At 37.0% G+C, this 18,966-nt stretch overlaps 1 protein-coding gene across 1 annotated transcript in view; it reads left to right on the top strand.

Annotated features, from left to right (window-relative positions):
* Positions 1–517: 517 nt before the first annotated feature.
* Positions 518–18,966, top strand: part of RRAS2 (RAS related 2) — a 51,915-nt gene continuing 33,466 nt past the window's right edge. The window contains exon 1 of the mRNA XM_027852636.1: positions 518–536. The gene's annotated coding sequence lies outside the window, so the exon portion shown is untranslated. The remainder of the gene's footprint in view (positions 537–18,966) is intronic.

Genomic DNA, 18,966 nt, shown 5'->3' with positions numbered 1-18,966 from the left:
TTCAATGGTGTCCTGCATAAGCAGGATGTATCTGTATTCTGACCTTCCTTTGGTTCTCTTTTGTCTATTTTAAAAAATGTTTCAAGGATTTTCATTTTCTTCTTTTTTTTCCCCTCCCCCAAATACAAAAGGAAAAAAGCAATATTTGTAATAAATAAACATGTTCAAGAAAAAATTTTCCCATTGGCCATGTTCAAAAATGGATATCTTCTTCTGCACTTTGAGCTGAGAAACTGGACAGGCAGGAGTCAAAGGGAATAAAAGTATGCATGTGAAAACAGTGTCTTTCACAAATTGAAAAGGGATAAGTAGGCTTTAGGATCCAGTTCAAAGGTTAGTTACAGAGAGTAGGGAACCTCTTGACTCATCTGATTCATGACTTCTAATGCTTAATTTATCTCATGTAGGTTTATAGGGGTATCTATACTGCCTGACGGAGTTGAGTCCTACTCTTCATCTGTGGCCACGTATCCAACACACGATGGGATTCAGCATGAAAATCCATTGGCTTCAAGGCTTCAATTTCTGTAAAATATGTTAGTGTCTTTTAAGAAGTATATTGTGAAATTCTGGAAATTTTGTTGCCTGAAACTGGGCAACATAGTTACTTGTTTTGTGTTAAAGTTCCTTTGTATTTGATCCTTTTAATGTCCCTCATCCTATTTATAACCTTTTACTCCTTTTTTTTTCTTTTTTTTTTAGACAGCATGAAGGAACCTCTGTTAATAATGACATTTCTGTTCTGTAGTGTTGAGGTGGATTTTAGAATGTTGGAGGTTCAAGCTAGGGGAAAGGAATTGGCTACTTTTCATAAGCATGTGAAAAGAAGCTAGGTTGTAAGAAGGGCCACTTGTAATCTGTTTCAAAAGCTTCTCCTGTGGAGATGGTAAGAGAGTTATAGTTGTATTGTCAGTTGAGTTTAATTTTGATCTAGAGGGATTTTTGAGAAAAGCTACAGAGAAAACAGAAAGGGTAAGGAGAAATTTCTTATAATTGTCTTACCTGCTATTTTATGAAAAAAACATAAAGAATATTTTGTGGGAAGTGAGGTGGGCGGGGTGAGAGAGAAGCAGAAACTGAGACTCGTAAGCATGGTGGCTTGAGTAGAAGAGACTTTTCTTGTCATCTTTGGGAAGAGACTGAGTAAAGTACAAAGGACAAAGAGAACTTCTTTCTTTAAAGAGTGGTTTCAATCATTTATAAAGAAGATGAGAGTAATTCTTGAAGAGACGTGATACTTTCAAGTAACTGAGAAGTCAGTAATTGTAGTGATAAATATTGTAAATAATTTGTCTGCTGTTATTGATTACTGTGTTAATAAGTTCGGATGGAGGCTCCAAGCTAGTTGATTAATGAAAAACATTGCAATTTTGGTAATTAGTGAGATGTCCAGATAAACCCCTGGATTACCCTAGAACTAGAGATGATGAGAATGTATTAAATAGTAGACTGAGGGGTGATCTTCAAGTGAGCATCACCAACTCCAAGATTCTTTTTCACTCTGCTACATACTTAATTGGTGAATAATAATAATAATAGCTATGTAGTGCTTTAGGGTTTACAGAATGATTTACATATATCATCTCATGATCCTCACAGTGGTCTTGAGGGAATTGATGCTATTATCATCTCCATTTTATAGGCGAGAAACTGAGACTGAATGGACTTAAATGACTTGCTCAGAGTTACACAGGTTGTAAGTGTGTTTGAGAGAGAATCTGAACTCAAGCCTTTCTGATTCAGTGTTTAACGCTCTTCTCTTCGATCTAGCCATTATGGAGAAAAAACACTTGTAAATACAGCTGTGCCCTTCTTCCACACTGGGGCAGATAATTCAGTTAGTGGTACAGCCTTTGTTAGGCTAAATTTAGGGAAACATAAACAAAGGTAATTAATATACATATTATCAAATCCACCAGCATTTATTAAGCACTTACTAAGCTCAGGGAATACAAATAAAAGCCAAAAAGAAAACCAAACCCAACCCAACAACCTTGTAGCTGTCCTCAAGGAACTTACATTTTAATGGGAGAAGACAATATAAATGGAGAGCTGTGGTTGAGTGGAAAGAGAAGTCCTGAGAGTCTGGAGTAGAGCCTGGAGAGGAGTAAAGGTGGAAACTTGGTTGGCCTGCCTCCTTCCTTAAAATGGAGATTCCAGAAGAACTGACCAATCAGAGGAAGGGTGTGCAGGCCAGAGGGTTATATCTTCCATGGTGAGAATCCTACTGGATAGATACTCTGTAAGTACTGTACAATTGAGAGGAGAAGGTCAAAGTGCTAGATGAAGTCCGAATTGTAAGGTGATTGCCATTGGAAGGAATCAGGGAAGACATCTGAATCTGAGTTGGGCTGTAAAGAATGAGTAGAGGGGCAGCTAGGTGACACAGTGGATAGAGCATGGGCCTAGGAGTCAGGAGGACCTGAGTTCAAATGTGGCCTCAGACGCTTGACACTCACTAGCTTTGTGACCCTGGACAAGTCACTTAACCCTGCTTGCCTAAGGAAAAAAAGAATGGATAGGAATCCAGCAGGTTGAAGGGAGGACATTCCAGCAATGGGGAACTGCACATGCAAAGAATTTGAGGCAATAAAGTCCAGTTTGGCTAAATCAGATTCTATAGAGGTAAGTAATAGGAGACAAGCGCAGAACCTGGCATATAGTAAGTGCTTAATAAATGCCTGTTGACTGATGACAAGAATGAAAAGGTAGGATGGTGATAGATGAGGTAGGGCTTTGAATGACAGGCAAAGAAATGTGAATTTACTTGGTAAATAATAGGAGGCTACTAAACTTTTGAGCACTGGAGTGACATGATTTGCCTTATATATGGAAGATTTAGTCTGGCAATGGTAAGGACAGGTTGGAAGGAAGAGAAACAGAGGCTTTGGTAGAAGTTCATGTGTGTGGTGATGAAGGTCTTGTAAATGGAGCAGTGGTATGGATACAAGAGATGTTTTGGAATAGAATTGTCAGTTATTGGTGACAACATGGATATGAGAGGGAAGGAAGAGGGAAGAATCAAAGATGATCCAGAAGTTGTGAATTTTAAATGACTTAAGGTAAACTATTGACAGAAATCTTGAAGTCAGAGGAGTAATAGATGTTTTGGGGAAAAGACTAAATTTGACTTTAGACATGTTTGAGGTGGTAGTGGGAGATGTGTGTGAGTGTGTGATTAATCAATCTATATGGTTAATTTGGAGGAAAAGTTATATTTTGTGGAAAATGAATCAATAAATGGATTATGTGCTTCATAACTGGTTTCTGTCAGTCAGTTAATCACTAGGCCCTGGTACTAATAAACAGACATATTATGCCTGTCATGTTAATGATATAAATACATTTGCTTCACTAAAATAGCCAATAATGGGTGGATGTGTGTAATTTTTCCTCCAATCACAAGCATTATAATGGAGTTCTATTTCTGGAGCACATTAATGCCTATTCTTTTGTCCTCTGCTTTACTTTGAACAGTTGATATATGACCTCATATATAAATGTATTTAGTTTTGTTGCTAATTACTCCCTTGTCCCTGTGATGATGTACAACTCCAGTGAGTTTGAATGCTTAATAAGCATTTTATTGATTATAGTCAAATTGTGAAAAAAATTTTTTTTCCAATTACATAAATTTTTTAAGTGTTTATTTTAAATTTGTGAAAGCTTATTACAGTGTGAATGTTAATCCAGTATGACATTGTTTTCAGTGACAAAATTATCTGAAGATGCTGATAACAATACATTTAATGAGGGCTTGAAAAATGTATAATTTTATCTTTGGTGTTCTCAAACATTTATTCACATTACGTATAAACTCATAGTGCTTAGAGAATGAAGACAGAAACGGATCTTAAAATGCTTGAGGCAACAGCAGTTTGCAGGAAAAAGTGACTTGCTTATTGTCACACAGCTAGTAAATAATAGAATTGGGATTCAAATGTAGGTTTCCTGACAGTGTTCTTGGCATACTACATCACCGTTCTGCTCCCTCACTTTACAGAGGAGAAAGCTGAAGTTCACAGGACTAGGGACGCGTTGCCAGTTTAAATTAAAGAGTACGTAATGGAATATACAAATGTACACTTTTAATACCATCTTTACCCACTTACATCCTATAAATTTGTGAGGCAAATAAAATTTTTTTTCTGTCTCAAAATTTCTCTCCTGTTGTGTGATTATCAGCACTTAAGCAATGAACCTGTGAAGATTTAAGGAATATGTCACTTAAGTTAATTAACATGTGTTCGACAAAAGTAAATAGAGTGATTAACCACTTTTCCTAGTACTTCACTTATTCTTGTCAAGCCTTTAGAGACGCCTTTAAAGGGACTTGCTGCTGATTACCACTAAATCCTGGCAGGGAGCTTAATGGGCCAGGCTGCCTGCATTCTCCTTAGTAGTTATAACATGGCTATTTCCCTTTCTTGGTATATATTCTTTCTTCATCTCTTTTATTGATAAAGTAATTATAGAATAGCATTAAAAAAGAGAGAGATTCATTGTAGTAATACTAGGGTGTTTGCTCACAGATTTAATTCCAAATCATCACATTCTTGTGGAACACTGATAGCAACTATGGCTAAACCTGGTGCTGGTCTCACCTTCTCTTACTATTTCAGAAGGGGAGTGGGCTTACATTTTGCCCCCATGTTGTCACTTCCAGACCTTCCCTCTAAACCATGATCACTCAGTCCTTTCTCTTCCGTGGAGGTCCGCTCTATCCAGGTAAACCACCCAGTTCAAGTCCTGATGGAAGTTATCCACCAAATCCCATTCTCATTTTTCAAGGATGAGAGTTTCTGGCTTACAATCTTATTCTTCACTCTTACTTCTATCCCTTATACCAAGAGACTTCAAAATATGCAAATGATACTCTTTTCATTAATTCAGCAAGTATTTATTAAATGCCTGCCACGTGCCAAGCACTGGGCAAAGTGATGGGGATACCAAGAAGGCAAATACACAAGTAGTCCCCACCTCTAAGGTACTTGCAGCATGCAGCTATGTGCCAGATACAGAAGACTAGATGAAAAGTTGTCTCAGAAGGAAGGTCCTAGCAAAGGGCCTCTGCTAGGAGCTGGGGATACAAAAATGAAACAGCCTTAGCTCTCAGTTCACCTCCATTATATTGGGGAGACATATACGTATATAAATATACACAAAATAAATAGAAGTCAGTCTCCAGAGACAGAGTCCAAGCAGTTGAGGATGTACCAGGAAACAAATTCATGTTGAAGGTAGTGCTTGAGCTGAGTCTTGAAGGCTGTAAAGGATTTTGTGAGGTTGTGAGATGAGAGAAAGCATTCTGGGCAGGGGATGTTGCCAGTACAAAGGTCTGACTAGGCTTGGGAGATAAAGTATCTTATGTGAAGAACTGAGAGGAGGCCTGTTAGATTAGACTATAGAGTATGTGGGGAGTAACAGAGAATGTGGCTGGAAAGGTAGGTGAGGGCCAGTTGAAAAGGGCTGTAAAACCCCAAAAGAGGAGTTTATATTGGATCTCAAAGATGTTAGGAAGCCCCTGGGGTTTATGGAGTAGGGAATGATGTGGTCACACCTGTGCTTGAGGAAAAGCATGGTAGCATGGTCAGATGAAGTAGAAGTGGGAAAGATAAGAGGTCGCTCTCCAGATGAACTAAAGTGGTGGCTGTGTGAATAGTAAGAAGGGGATCAATACAAAAAAGGTTGTAAAGGTAGAAACAGAATGATTTGACAACTGATTGGATATATAGGGTAAAGAGAGAAAGGGACCTGACATACCCAAACCCTTCATTTTACAGTTGAGGAAACTGGGGCACCAGAGAGGCTAAGTGAATTGCCCGTCACAAAAGTGGGTGGAATTTTAACCCAGTTCCTCTTACTTCAGGTCCAGTGTCCTTTGCTCTAGACCATATAGCATTGAGGGTAACACTGAGGTTGTGAACCTTGGAGTCTGGGAGGATGGTGGTAGCTGTGACAGAGATGGGGAGCTCTGACGAAGTGGGGTTTGGGAAGAAAGTAGAGCTATTTATTAGTGCTGCTGAGGCTGGATATATTACCGATCCAGAAGTCACCTGAGTAGAGATGATAATTAAGTTCATGGGAACTGAAGAGGTCACCAAGTGAGGGGGCATAGAAAGAAAAGAGGGGTCAGAGCAGAACTTTTGTGTGGTACACTCATAGTTAGGGGGTGGGATATAGATGATACCAGCAAAGGAGGCTGAGAAGGAGTGGCCAGACAGGTAAGAGGAGAAGTAGGGCAGAGTTAAGTAGGGTTACAAAAGCTTAGTGGATAGAGAGTATTCAGAAGGAAAGTATGGTCACTTACCTTATATCTTGCTGTAGAAAGGTCAGCAATGATGTTAAGATCATCAGATTGGGCAATTAAGAGATCATTTTATTGAGAGAAGTTTCAGTTGAGCTATGAGGTTAGAAGCCAAATTGAGGAAGATTTAGAAGACAATGAGAGGAGAAGAAGAGAAGGCACAGAATTTAGATGGCATTTTTCAGAGAATTTGACTGAGGACAAAAGGAGATAACTATATAGGATCACAGCTTGAGGGAATGGTGGAGCCCAGTAAAGGTTTTTTAAGGATTGGAGAGATTTGAGCATGTTTGAAAGCAGCAGGGAAGGAACCAGTAGAAAGGAAGAGATTAGAGAGGGGATGATGGTGGAGAACAGTCTGCTGGAGAAGACAAAATGGGATGGGATCAAAGGTATATGTAGAGGGATTGAACCCTGGCAAGGAGAAGGGCCGCCTTTTCATCAGACTGGATAAAGGAGGAAGTAGTGAAAGATGACCTTAAGGAGTCCTGAGATGAGGAGCAGAGAAGAGAGAGCTCTTGGTGACTGACTAGCTTTAGTTGATAAAATATGAGACAAGGACCTCAGCTGTGATGATGGTGTACAGGTGGTGGAGCCCCGCCAGGGTGCTGTGGAAGGCCTGAGCAGAGATTTGGAGCAGCTTTTGTGGAGAATAGAGAACCTTGTATTGTCTGCATCTTTTAGTCAATGGTATGATAAAACATATGTTGTTTGCCTGTTGCCTTCCAGTATTACTTCATCAAGGATGCCTTCAGTACTTAGGATGATGATTCTTACTGAAACATTTTATATAGATAGGAAAATAGGCATATTGGCCGGAAGTTACTACTGTTCTCTTTTGCCTTTTTTGGGTTCTAGATATTTTCCAAGTCTTTGGTGTCTTCTCCTTCATCTGTCCTGAGAATTGATCTCTCAGTGTCCTCAGAATTATGTTATCTTTATCATGGACCTCCTTTGGGTATACTTGGCCTAGTCCGATTGCTTTTCCCACTTTTGTTTTCTTGAGTGCCATTTCTGCCTCCTTAAGAAGTGTACTTGGGGCTATGGTAAGAGCCCCAGTATGCTGGTTCCACTCTTCTTGATAAAGAGTTTGTTATAAAAATAAATTTTAAAAAAGAAATCTTTTATATCTTTTACCTATGTTGCCCTCTGTCCATTTTCTTTACCAAATGCCCTTGAGATGACTTTAATTGGGTCTCCAAGCTTTCTTTAAACTGATTTTTCTGGCCACTACTGTTTGTTGTCTTAAAAGGCTACACAACTCGTTGTCTTCCCCATCATCCAGAAGATTTTTTTAAAAATGGACAAAAAAAATTTTTATCTTCTTTCAACGGAAAAAAAAACAAAAACCATGTAACATATATGCAAATCAAGCAAAACAGATCCCTACATCAACTACTTCCAAAATTGTGTGTGTGTATGTTATCTCATTTTGCATCTCAAGTCTATCACTTGAGTCAGAGGATCTTCTACAAGATTTTACCAAGGGTTTATACTCTAAACTAGGAGGGGTTGGGGTCTATAAACTTGTTTTTAAAACACTTCGATAATTATTTCAATATAATTGGTTTCTTTTTTATCCTGTGTATTTTGTGCATTTAAAAACATTATTCGAGGAATCTATAGGCTTCAACAGACCACTAAAGGGTCCACGACACAAAAACGGTTGAAGAACCCGTGCATTAAAGCAGCCTTCAACTGCTGTATCTCTCCACTTGGCAAATGTCACATGTTTGCTAACTAAGGTGCTCTCTTTCAGTCTCTTGGTTATGGCAATTGATTACAACAGCTAATGAAATTACTAAAATTGATGTCAATATGCCTTCTTTCATCCATTCCCATTTTTTCATCAAGAACTTGCTTACAGCAGTCAAGTTTTAATTGAATATGCTTTCTTATTCTCTGGGTTTTTATTGTTTTGATCTTTGTTCAAATAAGTTAGCATTCTCATCTCATGCATGGACTACAGTAGCCTGCTGATGGGTCTGCCTGCCACAAGTTCAGCCTCCACTCAGCCGCCAAAGTAATTTTCCTAAAGCACAGGTCAAACCATGTACCCCTTCCCCCCCCCTACGCCCCAACCCCCAGTAAACTCAAGTGGCTTCCTATTGTCTCTAGGATTAAATACATAAAATTTAGACTGCTTACATTTACTTTATGTAGTATTTTCACAGTTAATATGTGTTTGATTAACCTTACAGTAACTCACTCTCTTGGCAGCTAGGTGGGGCAGTGAATAGTGTCAGGCTTGGAGTCAGAAAGACTTAATCTTCCCGAGTTCAAATCCAACCTCAGACACTTATTAGCTGTTTGACGCTGGATAAGTCACGTAACCCTGTTTGACTCAGTTCCTTATCTATAAAATGAGTTGGAGAAGGAAATGGCAAACCACTCCAGTATCTTTGCCAAGAAAACCTCAAATGGAGTCACAGAAACAGGCTTGACTGGAATGACTTAAAACAACAAGAACACCAAAAGAAAACTCACTCTAGTTTTGTTTGTAGAGTCTCCCTAGTTTTATAAATGACTGCCAAGAGTGTAGTACTATTCTTTTTTTTCGGAGGCAGTTGGGGTTAAGTGACTTGTCCAAGGTCACACAGCTTGTGTCTGAGTTCATATTTGAACTGTGCCACCTCACTGCCCCTGTTATTCTTAATAGATTTATTTTAATAATAACTCCTCTATAGAACTTTAAGATTTATAAAGTGCTTGTGTCACAACAACTTGTGAAATGTTTTGTTTTATTAGCCTGATTTTTAAAAATATCATTCATTTTTTCATTTGTTTGTAGGTTTATTTATTTTTTCAGACAAGGAATTTGAGATGTGTAGAGGGGAAGTGATATACCTGGAGTAACCGAGTAAGCTTTTAGCTGATACTTGAACTCAGGCCTCCTAATTGAGGCAGCTGACTGGTACAGTGGATAGAGTGCCAGGACAGCAGTCAGGAGGAAACATCTTCCTGAGTTAAAATCTGGCCTCAGATACTTACTAGCTGTATGACCCTGGGCAAGTCACTTCACCCTGCTTGCCTCAATTTCCTCTGTAAAATGAGCTGGAGCAGGAAATGGCAAGCCACTCCAGTAATCTCTGCCAAGAAAACCTCGAATGGGGTCACAAAGAGTTGGACACGACTGAAAAATAACTAAAGAACAACAAAAATAACTAAAGAATCCTCCTAACTGAAAGTAGAACACAGTCTATTTTATACCATACTGCTTTTCACATTTTTAAAAGCCCTCCCCTCCTTTTTTTTTTTTTCTGAAAAGACCTATTTATGTTGGTTTTTTTAGATTTTGACATTAGGAATAATCTATTCCTCCAGTGCAGGCCTATTTTAATAATAAGAATCCAGAAGTATTTTATTTCTTACTCAGTGGCAACTAGTAGTTTTTCCTAAGCTCTTCAAATGGAGTGCTTGGGATTTTGCTATGTCAACATAAGTAAGGGGTACATTTGAGTAAGGACCATTTACCTGTTGAAGTAAATTGTTTGTTATTTTCACAGCTGCTTACCTTTTCAGAAACCTTACTAAACAGATCTTAGAGTCTGCAAAACTTGTAATAAAAATATGTTGCACATTTGCTGAGTGTTCACCTGAACGTTCATTAGCACTGCTGAATGGGTAGAGCTTCACTTTCTTTTTCTAATTGATAATTTTGTTTTTAAAACATTATACAAAATCTCAAGATGCTTTGAATTGAATCCTCCATGATGTATAGTCCTGCAGAACAGCATGAGAGTGATCATGACTGATATATTCAATCTTTTATTTTGTCATAGTTTACAGTTAAAACAGTGATGACAAATGTGTACTTTTAAAGTTAATAACAACATAGCCTAATATTTTTTATCTGTTTTGTTGCCTGTTAAGATTATCTTCATTTATACAGTTTTAGTAATTTTGTGTATTCTTTGATTTTGATGTGTTCGTTCTATATCACTTCAGGTCTTTACATTTTTTTTATCTTCGTTGTTCTTTATAGCAGAAATATTTCGTTACATTCATGTGTTCCTGTTTATTCAGTCATTCCTTGGTTGTTGGACAATTAGTTTAGTCCTAACTTTTTGTTGTTAGGAATAACACTGTTGTGTATATTTCCATACAGATAGATCTTTATTTTCAGTGACCTCCTTTGGATGTCAACTCAGTAGTGGGATTGTATCAGATGGCATAAACAGTTTTGTAACTTTTTTCTTTTTGGCGTATTGTCAAAGTGATTGAAATAGTTCCCAGCTCTAGCAGCAGTGAATTAACATGGCTCTTTTTTTTTACATTCCTGCCAACATTTTTTTCCCCATCTACCATTTTTGCTACATTGTGTTTATACCAGGAATGTAAGTTGGTTCAATAATAGGAGAACTATAACCATAATAGAATATATTGATAACAAGAATAACAAAAATCATATGATTATGTTAGTAGATTTAGAAGAGGCTTCTAATGAAATGCAGCAATTGTTTTTGTTAATCACTAAAAACCATATGAATAAATGGACTATTTCTTAATATTGTAAGTAGTAAGTCTTAAAACCAAGAAGCCGCCTTAGATGTAATGGGTATAAATGAGAGGCCTTTTCATTAAGATCAGGGGTAAAGGATGGATGTCCGTGATCACTACTACTGTTTGATAGAGTGCTCAAAGTTGTAGCTATAGTAATAAGCCTGTGCCTCACCCCCAAAAAAACACAAATTGGGGGAATTAAACCTAAGCAGAGAGGAAAAAATATTTTTTTTTGCAGTTGATATGATTGATAGCTTATTTACAATACTAGAGAGTTAGCTAAAATTAATTCAGACAATAAACTATTTTAGCAGAGTTGCAGAATATAAACCATATCCACCTGATTCATCAGCCTTTTTATCTTTTCAATTAACCTTTATATAAGATGGAGCAGAGTTTTTGCCCTAACAGTAGTGGCTACCAGTATGTGTCTATTTTTTTCTGGTGCCTTTCTAATTTAAACCTGCAGGCAAAGCTTTGAGACAGTTTTCATGTAAAGGCACTGATAGAGTTTATGGTTGGAGTTAAAGGATGAATAAAAAGGGGTGTTTATCCCCAACTCCAGAAGGACTGTAGGTTGAATTGTGCTGCTTTTGCCTCTTGAGTCAGGAAAGAGGAGAAAGAGAATCACTTGCTTTAACCCAGCTAGGAATAAGGTCGGGAAAGGGGGGTGTCTTTGTTTGAAAAGAGCTTGAGAAGGGGAATATATAGTGCCTTGGTTTTAAGATAGATGAGAAGACAAACCTGTGACAAATGTGAATGGTCCCTGATGCATGTTGCTGAGATGCATTGGTACTAAGAGAGGTAACATGTGCCTGAAGTGACAATGGCAAGAACAATCATCAGCAGTTCAGAAGCCTGAGATAATGTTTGAGAAGCAGTGTTGGCAGAAGTGGTACTTTCACAAGGGGCAGTCACGGTGCTAACAGGGCAGTGTAGTACTTTTCAGCTCTCTTTCTGCTGGTACGTGATTTGTTGATGGAGACAAAGAATGATCCTACTGCATATATACATATATATACATACATATATATATATTTTTTTTTCAGTTATTTACTTTTTTATTTATTAATTGAAAACATACTAGTAAAGTTAAATTATTTGCCATTTGGTTTGTGTTTCCTATCTGGTCTGTGAATTGAGTCTGTTATAGTTGAAAACTCAAGCAACGTATTTCTCTCATGTTGAATCTGAGTGGTGAGCATCTCAGGATTGAATTGGGAGATCAATTAAATATTCTGACTTCCAGTTTTGCATATCCATTTGCCTATTGGACCATTCACATTGGATGCTTCACCAACATCTTAAACTCAACATATTCAGTATTGAACTGATTATCCTGTTCCCCAAACCCTCCTCTCTTCCAGATTTTCCTGTTACTGTTTGACGGTACCACCATCCACCCAGTCACCTCCTATATCTAATCTTTTGCAAAGTCCTGTTGATTCTGTCTTCTCCAAATCAGCTTTCTTAGGACAAAGTAATAAATAGTTCTTCAAAGTATCCCTTGTTAGATTGGCATAATATGAAATCTGTAAATTCATTTTGGTAGTATTATACCAAGTAGTATTGTAATTTTTATTATATTAGAATGGAATATTCTTCCAGATGTTTAAATCATCTTTTATTACTTTGAACATTTTGTAATTGTATCTATACAAGTCTTGTGTGCTTTTCAATTTTTCACTTTTCTACTTTCCATTACTGCATTTGTTCTCTCTGAGCCATTTAGCCTTCAAAGCATCCACTGGTTATTGAGATTTTTCACCTTCTTTTCTTTGTTGTCAGTTTTCATGTTCATTTTCTTGAATTTTTCTTTCAACAATTAGAAATCAGGGAGTTTTGAGCCTATCATTTAGTTTAAGAGAGAGGTCATAAGAGGCTGAAAAGGGTGATGGAGTAGAAAGGAATGTAAGACAAAATTTGAAGGCAAAAGCCACAGGATTTGAATTCATTCATTTGTTGACTTGGTGATAAATTAAAATGTCTATAGAAAACTTAATATTTATGTTCTCAATGTGAGATCCTTGTCCAGTGAACACTGAATAAATATCTTGCTATAGGGGCTAAATCATATCGATATTGACATTAATGCTGTAAGTAAAACCAAAAGAAAAAAGGAATTGGCAGCTAAATGGAAATTGACTCAAAGTACTCTTTAAAGAGGCAAAGAAAGCACTTGGTGAAATGGGTTTTGTCAGACTCCCAAGACAACAAGAAATTTTACTTCATGGGATATTTGGTCATAATCTATCACAGTACTAATCAAAAGTATTTGTAATAAGACCATCATGAAAATAATCCAGTACAGAGTCCAAACTGAAGAATGATCCCCTGGATATTAAATAAAAGTTGTTGTTATTATTATTACTGGATATAGTTCCAAATTGCTCTCCAGAATGGCTGGACCAATTCACAGTCCCATCAACAATGCATTGTTATACCTGTTTTCCCACAGCCCCAACAATGATCATTTTCCATTTTTGTTTTCTTGCCAATCTGCTGAGAGTGAAGTGGAACCTCAGAGTTAATTTAATTTGCATTTTTCTAATTTTTTATTTGGATCGTTTTTTCATATTTGTTAATAGCTTGAATTTTTTTCCTTTGAAACCCTTGATTATATCCTTTGACCATTTATCAACTGTTAAATCATGTGAACATATTTTTCTCATCTGGAAAATGAGAGTAACTACAGTTGTGTTACTTACCTCACAGAGTGGTTTTAAGGATTAAATGAGAAATGTATGCGCTTTGTAACCTGGATGTAAAGCCCTTACGGTTTTTATACTAATTTTTTATTTGTACGTCAGCACTTGTGATAAACAGTTTTTCTGTTTTTAACAATCATTTTCTACAAATATAAGATTATCGCAGTGAGGTAGGTGATAGGCAATTATTTCAACAGGCTAGTTTCATCCTCATTTCCCTCTTCTTAGGGACATTTTCTGCTTGTGGAAGACTGAACTAGATTCTTAGTTTCCTACATAAACAGAGCATGAAATTTGTTTTTCATATTTTCATCCTACAGCTGTCAATAGACTGAGGCTTTTTCTGCTGTAATAATGTTTCTCTGGATCCACTATTAATAATTTCTTAACAAGATCCAAAACTTATCTAAGACAGCTTTCCAGACTTATAGAATGAGTTTGTATTTCCCACTGATGATTTGATCCTTAAAGATGTATTTGAGGCTTATGTTAAAAGAAAGGTGAGTAGACATTAAGGCAAACAGAAAGAGTAATGCCTGAAATAAGCTCTAGTATACCCAACAGACCCCAAAGAAGTTCTCACCTCAGGAGCCAGGGATGCTTCTTACAGTTTACAAAAGAAAATGGCAGATTTTAGCTGCATTAACATCTTTTTTCTGAAGTAAATGGCATAGATGAAATGATGACATCTATAACTGTAGATCAGCATCAAGAGCCAAGCGGACATGGAAATAAAAGAGGAATTCAGAATTAACATGATTAAAAAAAAGCACCAAGGAAACCCAAGCAAGAAGTCTTAATTGTCAGCCATATTGCACAAAGGGAAAATGGACTACCTAAAGAAAATTCTAGCTTAAAAAACTATTTTCACTAGACCCTTAAAAAATCAGTAAGATCAGTGGAAAAACAAGGATGCCAATTATCACTGCTGCTATTTAACATAGACTAGAAATGCTAGCTATCGCAATAAAGCACCCCCACCCCCCGAATAAATATAAGCACAGAGGAAAAATGATGACTTTTTGCAAATCAAATGATGGTCTAATTAAAGAACCCTCCAGGGGCAGCTAAAAGATTGAGACAAGTTCAGCAAAATTACAGGATATCAAATAAATCCATGGAAGTCATCAACATTTCTCCATGTTACTTGAGAAAACCCATCAAGAAGCACTAGGAATATTTGGGAGTCTATCTACCTACAATGATGTATCAAGGAACTTTATGAATGCAACTATATAACACTCATGACAGAAATAGACCTAAATAATTGGAGAATATTCATAGCTTATAGATTCCAGCATAGTAAAAATAACATTATTACTTAAATTCATTCATCTATTCAGTTATACACTAATCAGACTACTAGTCTAAAGGATTACTTCATACATTTAGAAAAAACAATAATGAAACTCACCTGCAGGAACAAAAGAAATTTTATGTTAGGAAGAATTGTACATTTTCAGACAAGGCTAATGTTTCATTTTGCTGGACTGAACATGTTTGTTAAAAACACAGGGCTACCTAGGGAGACTGGGTACAAGAGTATCAGACAATGATAGATAAACCCAAAACAGAGTCTTAATAAAACATTTGTTTAACATGCACAAAAGAAAGTAAAGTACAGAAGAGGATAACAAATAGAGTAGCTTTGTTATTACCCTGTAAATGCCTCTTAAACTGTACCTAGTGGAATTTTTATTTTTAAATTTAAATGTGTGTCGGTGGTTATTACATTTAACTGGTAAAGGTGAGGGATCATTACTGTTCAGGCCAAGCACTCCATTCTGTTCGAAGACATTGAGTCTTCTCATGTTGGGTGACCTTTCTGTAGCCACCTTATGGAAGAGTATGCATGGATGAGAGTCATATAGGATCAGTAGGCATGACTGGGGGAGGGGAGAATCCGAATTATTACAGGGCACTTCCAGATTTATGAGATCATAATTCCAATTGAATATTGATAACTGATACAGTTAAACCAGTGATAAGAATCTTTTTTCCATTTCTTTAAACCAGTCATGGATCATTTTAGCTAATTGTTAAAACCTGCTTCATAGAGGTCTTTTTGAAAGGAGAGGAGACAGTATGTTTTGCTGAAAGACCACTGGATTTGGATTTGGATTTGGGTTCTAATCTTGCTATGTGACATTGGGCAAAATCACTTCCTCTCTGCACCTTAGTTTCTTCATCTCTAAAAATGAGAATACTATTTGCACTGATATCCCACTTCTGTCTTGTAAGGCAAGTGCTTTAAAAAACATTGAAGTGTTGTAGGAATTCGAGCTATTGTGATAAACAAGGAAAGCTAAAAATATATATAGCTGCACACTGACTTGCTGTTGTTCAGTCTAGATGAACATTTTTCAGGCTTTTTAGTCTCAAGGTCTCCATTACACTTTGAAAAGTTATTGAGGACTCTCAAACAGTTTTGGTTTATATTGGTTACAACTATTGGTATTTATCATATTAGAAATGAAAATAATCAGTATTGTTATGGAAATAGTTTTGATCTTGCAGGAATTCCCTGAAAAGGTCTTGAGGACCACTCCCTGGGGCCACACTTTAAGAACTGCTGGTCTAGATTAGTGGTCTCAGCTCTTTGGAGTTTGCAGTGTGTATGTATGTATGTATGTATGTGTGTTTGTGTGTATATACTATATCTGTATATATACTAAATATGTGTATGTATACACTATATATGCAAATGTATATATATTTATATACACATGCACACATATCAGTGTGTTCTTATTTTATAAATTATATACATATTCTACTGAACTAATAATTATTTCCATTATAAAACACAAACATAGAAACTAAAAAAAGGCTGAGATAAAAATGAAATAATACTTGGTCTTCGAGTATCTGTAGAGCCATAGAGTTTTATTTGGGGAGGGCTCCTGTAATCAGACTTGGGCTCTAGGAGACTTCCCTTGGGCAGGGAGAATGGATTGGAGGAGGGAGAGATAGGCCAAGTGATGAGTTTCTGAAGTAAGGTGGTGGCTGCATGAGTAGAGAGAACGTGGCATGGAGGGAGAAATAAGGTTTGGCACTTGGTTGGCTCTTGAGAGGTCAGGGACAGTGATAGATCGAAGACGACACCAGGGTTGCAAACCTGGCTGACTAGAAGAATGGTAGTGCCTTCAGCAATAATAGGAAAGTTTGGGAAGAGGGCAAGTTTTGGGGAAAAGATCATTTAAAGAGGTCTTTCACATATATCTCACCTTATCTATACCTGCTCATTTGGTGTGACTCACTTTCTCCAACCTCAGACCAAAAGGGGCAAGGCTCTAACAGAGTGCCCTTTCTGTTCAGGTTGGGGAGTGGCAGTAAGTGGCCTCAGCCACAAGGTAATTTGAGGCCAAGGAGTGGAGATACTGAGGAGAGGGAGACATTTCCCCAATGGCACCTATAGTATTACCTCAGTAGCTGCTGGATGTGTGGCCTACTTTGTTTAGAAGTGGAGAAATGAGGAGCTTGCATAGCAGGGGAGATGGTGGAAGGTTAGGGGAAAAAGGGCAGGCAAGTTGTGTTGGAGATGAGCGGCATGATGGATGGACTCTGGTGGCAAGGGTGGGGTAGTGGATAGAGTGCTAGAATTAAGAAGACCTGGGTTTGAATCCTTCCTTAGACACTTGGTTCAGCTGTGTAATCTTGGGCAAGTCATTTGACCTCAGTCAGCCTCAATTTCCCTACTTGTATGGGAATAATAGTAACAGTAAGGCACTTTGCAAATCTTAAAAGGGCTGAATTATGTTAGTAGATTGGTTGATGACATACTCCTTGGACAGCCATACTATGGCACCCACTTTGAAGACCACTGCTTAATTTTCTAATGAAGTCTCAAAATTTATTGATATATGCATTTCTTTTACAACTTTTACTTTTCAGTTTTAATGTTGAAAGTAGAATGTCCTACTTCACAAAACCAGCAATTGTAACATTTTGCTAATAGGACTGGTCCGGGAGTCAGGAAGACTTGGGTTTGAATCTAGTCTCAGACACATGCTAGCTGTGTGATCCTGGACACTTAACCCGTTTGCCTGTTTCCTTACCTGTAAAGTGAGGATAATAACAACACTTAACTCCCAGGGTTGTTGTGAGGATCAGACGAGATATTTGTAAAGTACTTAGCTCAGTGCATGCTGACACATAGTTAAATTTAAACTCTAGATAAATGTTAGCAATTATTTGTATTAGTGTCATGGTTTTGATGTCACAGATTGGCCTTTTTTAGTTTGATTTAATAGCATATATATGAGACTGGGGACATTTATCTGATTTAGTAAGTTAATGAAAAATTGTAGTTCTTAACTGTGAGGGAACTTGTAGCACATGTAACTGCTGAATACAGATTTTTTTTTTTGGTTGAATATTTGAAAGCTAGGCTTTTTAGCTGATTAACCAAAAATTGTGAGCTGCTGTGGTTGGTGGTGGTACTATTTTGGACTTTGTGGTTACAGTATGTGGAGAGATCACAAATACAAGGTTTGGTTAATGGAGGCTTTAGCATATGGCCTGTTTTGGAGACACAGGAATGGGGATTTACCAAGAACATTTTCTTATGATGTAAATGCATCTTATTCCTGCTGTTTAGGATATTAATTTTATCTCTAGCATGATATTTGGTTAGGAAATGGACTATATAAAAAGAAAAACTCCAGGATTTATTTTGTTGCAATTGTTTCCTCCCCTTATGATGTGAATTACCAGAAGGAAGGGAGGATTAGGAAACTTGAATCTTCCTGGCTTGGTTGCTGAATTTTACAAATACTGCTATTTGCTAAAACTCTCTTACAGAGTTTCCTCCTCACAAAATAGTTGTTAATTATTGCTACCTGTTTGCCTCCCAGGGTCTAGAAAGGATTAATGATTTAATGATTGTGAAACACTTGACATGTCATAAATAGAAGGCCTTAGGGGACATTCTTACTCTTACGCATGGAAAAAATGCTACTCAGACATTCAAAGGTGTTGACCCTCAGTTGGCTTAGCAACTCTTCCTCCAAAGTCAGCCTAATTCTCTACAGTAGATTTTTATGTACTGGCTGGTTAGTGTTATTTATTTGTATTTAAGGAGAATGTCTTAGTTTAAAACTAAGTGCCTCTTGTTATTGTACAAGGTCTTGATATAATTCCTTTTTGTTTTCTGTTTTCTCGATTCAGGCTTATAAACTTGAGTAACTTAATTTGTTGCTAGGAACAACCTTATGAATAGCATCTAAAGACAAATTGAATTTCCTTTTCACAGCATGATATGAATGGACACACAAATCATAAGACACAGTTTGTTCATCAGATGTAGACATTTTTTTGTTTGTCACATGATCTGAAGTAACAATATATTATGTACAATTGTCCTGTTATTCAAGAGTGAATATTTGCTTTTAAATGCTTTTTATGTATTGTTTGTTTCTTTTAAAATTGCACAAAGACTTGATTAAG

This window comes from Vombatus ursinus, unplaced genomic scaffold (assembly GCF_900497805.2).
Source record: "Vombatus ursinus unplaced genomic scaffold, bare-nosed wombat genome assembly UNPS02009770.1, whole genome shotgun sequence".
Classification (NCBI taxonomy): domain Eukaryota; kingdom Metazoa; phylum Chordata; class Mammalia; order Diprotodontia; family Vombatidae; genus Vombatus; species Vombatus ursinus.
This window is presented reverse-complemented; position numbering and strand designations above follow the sequence as displayed.